Source organism: Neltuma alba, unplaced genomic scaffold, assembly GCF_004799145.2.
Source record: "Neltuma alba isolate B1F8T4 unplaced genomic scaffold, ASM479914v2 tig00012922_pilon, whole genome shotgun sequence".
Lineage (NCBI taxonomy): Eukaryota > Viridiplantae > Streptophyta > Magnoliopsida > Fabales > Fabaceae > Neltuma > Neltuma alba.
This window is the reverse complement of record NW_021637289.1, coordinates 291,358-302,707: the sequence shown is the minus strand read 5'-3', so window position 1 is coordinate 302,707 and position 11,350 is coordinate 291,358. Positions and strand designations below refer to the sequence as shown.

At 35.6% G+C, this 11,350-nt stretch overlaps 1 pseudogene; it reads right to left on the bottom strand.

Annotated features, from left to right (window-relative positions):
- Positions 1 to 178: 178 nt before the first annotated feature.
- LOC114732683 (tRNA ligase 1-like) lies at positions 179 to 10,795 on the bottom strand (annotated as a pseudogene).
- Between the last annotated feature and the right edge of the window lie 555 nt (positions 10,796 to 11,350).

Sequence of the window (11,350 nt, the reverse complement as noted above, 5' to 3'; positions counted from 1 at the left end):
CCTCCCCACTTTTTGAAGAAGGAAAAAAATATACGGAACAAAGTTTCAGACAAAATAAATAGGATTTAGACAAATTCATTCAGATATACTGAAAGTTTTAAGTCAACAGTTCCAACCATTTTTCATAATTGACCAACTTTGTCTTTGCCTCAGAAGATTGTATGCAAGGACATGTACCTTATATTGTAAGAAATTTCAATTTGACCATCAAGTTTGCATCTTCATCTGCAAAGTCATTTCCAGAGGTGCTGGTGCCATTTTCAACCACATTGTCATTGCTCTTGGAGATTTCACCAGATCTCTCCTTGTTTGCCTTGAATAAATTGATATCAACAAAAAAACCTGAAAAAAATTGTGAAGTATCACAAAACATTTAACCACAAACAGCATATATTAGCTTTGCAAATTTCAAATTGTTTGGGGGGAAAAAAACAACAATAGAAAATGTCCAAGCATATGATATTTCCACTCATTGTTGTTGTTTCTTTTATGTAGTTTGATCTTCTCCAGTTTTTATTATTATTTTGTTCGGATAGGATTAGCTGGCGTTTATCTCCCATGTTTTAGCTGCTTATTTTCTATTGCTAGGATGGGCTTTATCGCTTGGTAACTTGAGAACTTGAATCTCTCTCATCTTTTAAGAAAGTATTGCGCTGATTCAATAAAATTAGTTCAAAGGAAAAATAAACCCCCAATTTATATGGTGGAATTACACACCATCAATCTGTCAATAAATTAGGCATAAGAGTCCCAAGGATCGAGGTAAATTTTGATAGTAGTTTATCATAGAGGACTGTCTCATACCTAAGTCTGAAAATGTGCTTTCACTCAAAAGTCCAAAATTTGTAACATGCTGAAATTTGCAAGAAATATCCGAGGATCAATTAGCCATCTTCTCAACTCTTTAATTCAGTGTAAGCTTAGAAGGAAATTTTTATTATGGATTATAATAAAATTATTCTAGGCATTCACTTAATGGTTTCAGCCTTTAGGTAAAAGTGGTATTTGACATTGTATCAAAATCTTTATGACTAAATTATTAAGGATTCAATCCTCGTCATCCCTCATTTTCTCAATTAAGATTAATTTTCAGCAAGAGGTGTAATAGGACTGTGTTTTTGTCGAGACCTAAAACCCAAAGGGCTTTCTTGAGGCAGCATTTTAGAGATTGTAAGTTATAAAAACTATAATTCACTTGACATTTAACCTTTTGAGCCATAGTAGTCTTTGACATGTATCTCTATGCATTCACATAACAGTACATGGCATTAACTCAAAGTAACTTCCCACAATTAGAACCCTACTTAGCCAAGCTCAGTTTAGTCAAAAGCATCAATTCATCCCAAAAATGACCATATCACTTGCTTTTAATATTTTATTGATCAGCATCTGTCACAATATACTGAAAAATTCAGAATTTTTTATTGCAAATACGATGGCCTATGTCATCTACACACTTTAGGATACAAATGTTCACATTTGTTCGATAAAACTTCAAGCTCTAAACAAATGACTGGGGAAAAAAGGCCTGCAATCTGATGTGTCAATTGTAAATACAGATGTAGATGTTAAAACGCATAATACTCTCACCTCGATATAGTGGCCATAATCCGGGTTTATGCCTGAAATTGTGAAATTTTTTATAACTCAAGATTTACAAAAAACAAAAGCATGAAAACAAAAATGAAAAAGGTCTTGAAGGTATTTCTTTTCTTGTCTATAAAACTGAGCCAGAGTATCAAGGAGATAATCAGATTAAAACAAGACCTCATCTCTTTTTGGTATCGTCGAAAAGCAGAATCACTGTGTACATGAATAACCATTCTGTAGAAAAGTTATCACGTGCCATAGCATCTACTTCATGGAAGTTATGGTAACATTTGAATGCAGCAGGGTAGCGTTTTTCTCTCATCAACCGAACAATTTCCTGAAAATGATTTAATCGAAGCTATCACTATGTAATGAAACCCAAGAAAAGGAGGCAACACATTTGCAAAACAAAATGGCAATACTTCTCGAGCATTGGAGATCTTTCCAAACTAGATATATAGGAAGATAACAATAATTGATCACTAATTAAGCGAGAAAGAGACTGCATGTCAACTTTTTTTTATAAGAAATTATAAGACAGAAAACATGTCATTAACTAAATGATTGACCATTTTATTGAAAAACATGAGATAATGACTACCATATGAAAAATGAAAAAGTGCACGGATATTATAATGGTCAATTTAAAATAAATAAAAAATTGTCATGAGTCTAGATTGACCTGCAATTTCCTAGTGGAATAGTCCGCAGGATTGGCCTGTAAAAAACTTTGAAAGAACAGATCTATCAGCGTTTCTTGAGTGACCATCAGCACCATCAGGCCCAAACCAGTCTGAGTGGTCTGAGCAAAAGGAACTGCCAACACTCTCGAGAAGGGCTTTATTTGCTGCAAAGGCAATCCAAATGCAAATTCAAATCACCAAATTATCTCAAAAATTTTCTAAATCAATGCAGAAGAATGGCCTCCACTAAATAACGGAGATAATGTAGTTATGATATACCTGCTTTTCATCGGACCTATTTTGCAGCACAAATTTCTCTGAGATTCGGTCCAAAATCAAGGCCAACTAAAGGAAAAAGAAATATTCATTACAAAGTCCAAAATCCGAATTGCAATTTTTATTTTGACTACCACTTGTAAAACCCTAGTCAACAATGTGCACTTGAGCACTGAGAAGCACCTTATTCATCATCACATCACAATTTTTCTTTTCAGAGAAAAAAAAAATTTTACAGACATATATTGACTAAACATTGGTTACGTGATGCCCACCTTTGACTTATCAAGATACCTTGTTAAAAGGTCAGATAACATTCACATAAAATTAATATTGACGAACAACAGAGAACAAGGATCCAGAAAAGTAGATGACGCAATAACAGGCACCATTGCATAAGAAGAGTAAGAAACATGCCTCCATCAGCAGGAGGAGGAGGGAATTCTTTTAAAACTTGTTCCATATGGCTTGAGCTCTCCCGAGCAACAATACGGGCCACAAGACCCTCCAAGATTTCACCTTGGGCTTTTACATGATCCTTTGAACCTGCGTTTATTTAAACAAGTATAAAAGCAGCGCATTTGATTAATGGCTCATGAGAAGGGAACCAGTCCGTCAGTTGAGACTTCCCAACATGAAATTCGAAGACCAAAAAAAGAATTTCTGATGAAATATAAACAGAAAAATATGAAAATAAAATTGTAAACCAAGTCATTACCCTCCATGATACTCGAAACATGAAAATAAGCAAACTACAACAAGAAGAAACCTTGTCCCTCTATGTAGGGTATTGAAATGAAGAAATTACAACTAGTGGGACAATGACTTCAGGGATATATTGGTATTACAAACTAGTGGACAATGACTTCAAGGATATATTGGTGGTGAGAAAGGGAAAGAATGAGAGTACTAACGCTGCAGTACGGTGTTCATAGCACACATGACAATTACAGAGGTACTCAACGTGATTTATGTTATGGCCCAGCAGTCTTGGAGTGTCATTTTACAAACATCCAAGCACCATAGTCCATTACAGAGATTTCTCATATTCTTCACCGCAATGCCAACTTAATTGCTTTACACTCTCAGTCACCATGGCTAAAGCGAGAACTTGTGAAAATGATTTATAGGGGAAAGAGTCCTCAAATAGCCTTTCAAACGTATGATTTATGAAACCATGAGACACAAAGGTCAAATTCATCAAGCATGTTAAGTTTAAAAACCATACCTGGTATGGATGTATCAGCAATTTCGTCAAGAGCCTTACAGACAGGTGTAGCAGTACCCTCTTCACATAAGGCATCAAAGGCAGCAAAGAAGGATGACTGACTTCCTACATTTAGAGAAAAGCAAAATAAAAAATTCCTTATGCTCTGGCGGACTTGAATCTGACAAGAAAAATCCACATCAAAATGTACTGCTTTAATAATGGAGGGAAAGACTCAAACTTTTTTTATAATATAAGAATAGTATCTTGACGGCAAGTATCATATGGAAAACGAGAAATTGTGTTATAATGACTATGTAAACAAATATTTGTCCAAAGAATGCAAAGACTATAGGCTCTGCACCAGCAAACAGAAACGATAATGTAACAATGACCCAAACAACCCATTGATTGTCCAAAACAATGCTTGTGGCCAAAAGGTTAGACCACAATATAAATCTGACTAATCCCAAGACCCATAAACTTACTAAATTTTAAAGAAAAAAATGATGCCAAAAATGTGACAAGTTTAATCACATAATAATTAAGAAACAAAAACCAATTATATTAATGATGAAAGACAGGGAGTCAAATGTTATATAAACCGGGTATAAGTAGAAATGAAATAGAACACCAAATGCTGCTCTAATCATTGAGTATGCCAGCATTTGTGAGGCATATGAGAATAAGTTGTTACATTTTAAGCTGTGTGATGCCCAAAAAAGCATGCCTGTGGCAAGCGACACTATTTATAAGCATGAATAGTGCAAGTCATTCCTTAAATTCCATACAATGCACAGAAAAACGGGTCTAGCTTACAACATAAAGCAATGCAGCTCCTAAATTTTCACCTTGTAGAAAACAACCACACATGATTTGTAGGTAGGCGCCATTTTCTGCAGAAAGCAATTATCTCAGGAGTCGAATAAAACTTAGGCTTTCCTTTGCCCAGTTCAGTGACCGCTGTGACTACCACTGCTCACATCAAGAAATATAATGAATCATTATATACAGAGGATTCTGTAAAATACTGAGCATGAGATAAATTTTGAAAACCACAGTTTCTGGAAGCATGCCTTACTTACTAAAAGGAGTAGAATATTACATGTCACAAGTAACTCAAATGCTACATCAAAAATTTCATCAGTTCTTTCAAATACAACAGAGAAGTCTAAAATATGCAAGCTTTCAATTACGCCAAAAGTAAACACTGCAGATCAGATGACTGCAGCAGCTACCAGGAGATCTATCGCATTCTTAGTCTGTCTGATACAAACAATAAAAGTTTTGAACACGCCAACACTTGGAATTTGCAATTATACTTACAATCATAGTTCACTGTCTACGTCTGCAAGCCAACAATTTAGCATCTAAATCTAGGGTTGATGTGTTGAATCTCAAAAAATAACATAACCAAGACTGTCAAACTTGCGAAATTAGATGAACTCATAAAGAAAAGGTAAACTTATAATGTAAACTCAAGAGGGTTTATCTTCATTGATAAATGTTAAATGTAGCTATTAAAACTTATATAGAAGTAATTTCAAATAACAAAAAACATAATGAAACATATATATACAATGACTAAAATTTATGCTGCATTATGTAAAATAATACTTTTGAAATGCACAATTATGGAGTCAAAATATAATATGATATAATAAAAATGTATTTAAATTATACTGGTTTTAGATGTTGGTAATTTTTTTATCAATAATACTTAATATAGAAATTTTAATATAATGTATATTGAAATAGTTTAAATAAACATATTATACAAAATAATCTTTTATCTTTTTTGGCCTCCTATTATTAAATAATATTTTTGTAACATGTTTAAATTATAATTTGCAGCTAGCATCAAAGGTGTTGGACTCTGAGCTATTATGTTGAAGTTAGAATCCTATTAGAATATCATATCATATCATATATATGTGTGTGTGTGTGTGTATATATTTGCTTACTAATAACAAGAAGGCTTGTTATTAGGATTGGGTTGTTGACAGAGCACGATGGCGTCGTGTGATTCATGTAGCCGACCCCACCTAGTGGGATAAGGCTTGTTGTTGTTGTTACTAATAACAAGAAGCTTTCATGGCGATGGTAGTGCTAGAGCAAATCAATCCCTTGTTTTCAGTTTCTGGGGCAACTATTTAGCCAAATTCAAGTTAATGAATTTAACTTGCACTCATTCATTGACTTTGTGACTGAGTCAAAAATATTCATATGAGTTCAACCAGTCACATGCAAGTCTTCAATGCTGCAAGTTGATGAGCAACTCAGCTAATTTTTCTTCAATAGAATCGCCAACTCACAAAATCAACCGAGTTGATTCATGAGTTTGACAATAATGGTGATATTCATGAGTTTGACAATAATGGTGATAACCACAACCAATGACCTGACCTCAACTAAAATCCTATACAAAATGTAAAAGTAATTCTTTTCACTGATTAAGCTAAAATCTAAGTAAAAGGAACACCAAATGGAACAAAATATCAAGAATTCCTTAAGTCAATCAAATGAAAATTTATTTTACCAAAATCTTCATTAGGACGTTGTCCATGGTCTCCAAGAACAGCAGTTACTAGTTCCATCGATATGCACATATGGTTTCTCTGAAAGACAAAATAATAATAAGGTCCATTAAACATGACTCAGCTAAAAAGTCAAATGTGATGACTAGAACAAAAAGTAGAGATAAGGTTTACAAACAATTCTAGGCAAAGTCATTGAATATGAGGGACGTATAGGCACAAAAGTAAATGCCAGAAGGAGTGAGAAGAAACATCAACCAAAAAGAAATTGCAACTAAGTCAAGTTCCAAGAAAAAGAAAAGCAGGCCATAAAATCGTCATAAGCCTACGTGTTAAAAGGAATGCAAAACATCTCACCAGCTAATCATTATAAAATATCTGATCCTCGATCTCACAAGTGACTAAGAAAATATAACAAAAATACAAGAGATAGGAGCAATTAAAGGAAATTCTGATCAACAAGCAATTGTTGAAGCAAAGGAATATAAATTTCACATTAAAACAATTTTTATCACAGAAAGTACTGTCCAATCGGGCAAGCAGAGTTTCCATGATAAAATGTAAAATTAAATCCACAGTTTGGTTAGCAGATCTTAGACCCCAGTCACATCTTAATCCCTGAATTTGCAGACATGTCATGTCATGTCATATGAAGCTTTCGCAGGGCATAGTTAAGTGAAATTTAGAGTGGAGATGTCTCTTTTCAACTTTTATTCATTAGTTTCATCCTTGGAGATGCTTATATGAATATTGAATAATCTTATGGCATGCTAACATATCTAATCTCCATTTTGCTTTTTAGAGTATCACCTCAAGAAACTCATTAAATTCAACTTGCTTTTTCATCGCTTCAGTGCCCCAAGCCTCATGAAACATCCGTCCAAGAACAAATACACCCACAGCAGTATATCTGTGCCAGACAAAATAACATTATAAATATATTCTCAAAAACCAAAATAATTTGAAGAATGCAGCGATATATATGGCGTAGAATAAATAAGAAGCCTTCAGAAAACTTGCTAAACTCTAGTCAATAATGAATAAGGATACAACAGCAAGAAGAAGCCTTTTGAGAAATCACAAAACTATTGAGAAATCCATCTTGGGTGACAAGGATGATTGTCACACACAAACCTTAAGGCAGCAAGTGGAAAGCGTCACAAGTACAAAAATAGGCTTTTTGCACACCAGTGGATTGACACCCTAAAATCAAAGCTCTTTGTGCAAGTCAACGATGGCCAAAAACTTAAAAACAAGCAGTTATAGCAATGATCAGGGGATACGGATAAGAAATCCATTCTGAACTCTTTCTACTAGAAAGAGGCCACATAGAGAAAAGGATGAGGAAGATCACGAGTGGGTGGGCAAAGAAGTGGGGAAAGTAGGGAAGAGAGCACAGCCACACCAGCTATGAAGTAGGACACATAATCACCGACATTTTCCCACTCCTGTGAGAATTATTGCTTTGATTAGGCAAATCCTAATTCCTGGTTTTAGCATTATGAACAATCACTCCCTAAGTGTAGCATAAGTGGTCAATTCATTGGTTAATCCTTGTGTTGTAGGAGACTCTCCTAGAGCTGGTAGACTTTGAGAGTAAAAATTCTCATCTTTAATTAAATTAGCATTTTTTTTATCAATCAAATTCCATTCCTCTTTTCCACAATCTATTGGATGCTCAGGGATATTTGCGGCTACTCTATTCAAATTGGAAAATGGCACAACAAACTAAGGTAAGGTTTGGCGTGAAGATAAGGATTTAGAGGAAAAAATGCAATCCCAAAATGTAGCATAGGAAGATTGAATTCGAGCTTTGATAGCAATTTAGTATATAATCAATAGGAAGCTCTTAGTGAACTTTCTAAACGCAACTGAATATTACGAATGAATTTAATTAATAAGAAAAGGATGGATAAAGAATAGTCTAAAAATTCCTATTTATAAGAATGTGGGCTCCAAAGTTGTAAATTGAACACAGTTCTAACATAACTAAAGCTCCTAACAAATATACTTATCCTAAACATAGATAAACATCACCCCACCAGTAAAAAATAAAATAAACTCTCATAAATACTAATCAATCAAAACTCCATTGGCAAAATGATTTCTGCATCTGAATCAATGTAAGTATAGAAACTGGCCGCCATGGGAATGGTACTTGAGTATTCTACTTCGAATAAAAATAATTTTCATGTCATAAAAAAATTCTCATATGCTAAGTTATCTCATGGCCATCATGGCAAACAAAAACCGAATTTGAAACATAAAACTAAATAATAATGTAAAGCTATAAAGGTAAGACATCATCCATACATATTTCCAAAACTGTTTTTCGCATAAGCTCCTCCCTTGTGTCCAGCATACATAAAAAGGGAACCAGAGTGTTTAAGTGAGACCTGCAGATCAGCTCAGTTAAGACCAGCACAGAAAATTCTTTAAATAGAGGTTTATCCACGAGGTACTTTTATTGTTACTCTTGAAACTTAGTTAAAGAAACTTAAACAGTCTTCCAATTTGACGAAGAAAAATAAGTTAAGCACTATAATACCTCTAATGTAGCCAAACCTTTAGATACCATCTCAATCATCCTTGTCCTGATCTGCAGGGATATAACAATATAAATCAGTAACAATTCCATAAAATGGCATGGTCACCTGCCTGAAAGGGAAAAAAAATGATCTCAGAGTACACAGTAATGCAATTTGCAGTAATGGAAAAAAATACCAAAGGAAAATAAGAGCAAAATCTGGAGGAAAAAAATGAAATGAAATCTTTTATAGATCGTTTAAACTTTCTGGTTATAAGATGGCTTCAAAGGAACGATAACCATATGCAACACTAGATCATAATCATGGGGTCATACAGGTCACTTCAAAGAATCTAGGCTTAGCTATCTGTGGTAGCTGCATCTACAAGGACTCTTTTTATGGTTGGAGGAGTGCTTTTGATGCTAGGGAAAATTTCAGTAATTGGAGATTTATTTCAGCTTTCATTCTATAGAGTGTTTGGCATGAAAGTCAACAAAGAATCCTCAATTGCCAAGAAAAATACTTGGACAGGATAAATTATGTTTCGAAATTGTTTCTTTCAGCCTCTCTACAATCTAGAATCCTTTCCAGAAAGCCTAACTCAGCACAGAAGCTTCCTCATTAACTGTATCACTTTGTCGGTAAAATTCCGCAGAATGCAACCATGTGAGCATATAGTTTGAAGACCAAGGTCATGAGGAAACTGCTTCAAATGTGTACATGACATAGTTCAAAAATTTGAACAAAGAAGAGAAAATTAGAAATGAAACAATATGAAAAAGGAATATACCTCTTGATCTGACTTTTCATTTTCAAATTTGGGGTAGAAAGTAGCTCTTATACGAGCAAGTGAGTATGCGGAGTTGTCCACTGTAAAATTTTCTATCAGATTATTCCTACTCAAAGCAGCAATACTATTTTTGGTTGAAGCCACTTCTGCTTCAACTTTATCTACTGTGGCTCCGCTCACTGTTCCATAGGATTTGGGTTTCGAGGCTGTCTTTGGACTAGCAGGTTGGACGCCTCCAAACTGTATGGCTGCAGCTGTAACACCGGTTTGGCCGCTGTTTTCAGCAATACGCATTTCAGCCAGTCTGTGAGTAACAGCTTCAGCCGCAGCACCTGTCGCGTCTGCGGTGGCCCATGAAATCCTGTCAGGTTCAGGTTTCTCTTTGGATTTTGGTTCTTTGTGCCGACCAGCTCCCTACAAACGAAGAAACATGGGCTAAATTAAAATAAATCAAGAAAGCACTAATAGTCCATTTAAATTTTAAATAAAACTCGTAACCTTAAGCATATTCGATACTACTTGTAAATTATGAGCTCCAGTTAAGTGAAAACCAACAACTCGACATTATATAGCACATGACAGCTCAAAACTGTTCAGTAACAAAGAAACGGTACAAATTTCAAATACTAAACTATAAGCAGCAATAACAGACGGATGGTAAGAGAAGGCGCTTTAGCCACCAAACAAACCACCACGGATCATTTAAACATGTTTCACCGCAATTAGAACAAACACCGACCAGTCATCGAAAGCAAACCATCATCCTCAACAATTCCAACGCGATAACAAGTGCAAGACCAATGAAAGCGCATTTAGAAGACAGCACACACCGGAAAATCGAGAGAGATTCAGCGGCAAATTACAAACCTGATTGCGAGGCATTGGTGAAGGAGAGATAAGCACGGAACGAGCTAAAATCCTGTAATGACGAGAGAAGGGAAGGAAAAGAATAGGCGGAGATTTGAAAGAGGAGGAGGAAGACGAAATAGGAGGAAGTGAACGAGGGAAAGAGTGAGAAAGAGCGCAGAGGATCCTCTGCGTGGCTGACATTCAAGTGGTAGGAGTAAACCAGCAGCAAGGTTCTTATATAAGGGGGAAACTTGGCAACTTTCCTCGCGAAGAACGCGAAAGTTCGGAGCTCACACTCGGCGCTCTCCGGAGGCCGCTGTGCGTCCTATATATGCACTAAACCGATTGTGGGCGTTAAAGGGAGACCCGGTAAACAGGGGTCCGTCCAGCTTGGGGACTCAGCAGGGTGATGATGTGCATTGTGCACATCACCAAACGCACCGTCTCACTAAAGCAAGAGGAGCGTCGGGGCCATTCGGCCGCAGGCGCCCATTTCATCGTCGGACATTCGGACTTGTTCGAATTTCCTGTCTGGGTATCCAGTAAGTACAGGTAGGGGGCGGGGAGTCTTGGCGCGAAACGGCGGAGCAAGAGGCGAGCTGAATCATGAATGCACCATATTAGTACTAGAAGAAGTTGGGTATTTGACGATTGTGAATTGTACAAGTGAAATTGGCTAAGAAAAGAAGAATATGAACTTAGTAACACTATTTATATGTTCACAATTTAATAATTGACGTGAATATTTAAATATTGTTATGAAATAGAACCAAAAATGAAACCACAAAAGTAGAAAGATGAAGACAAGAGAATGAGATTGCTTTTGTATTTCTTTACTTGCTTCACTTCCCTCACAATACAATGACATGCCTTATTTATAGGCATAGTCT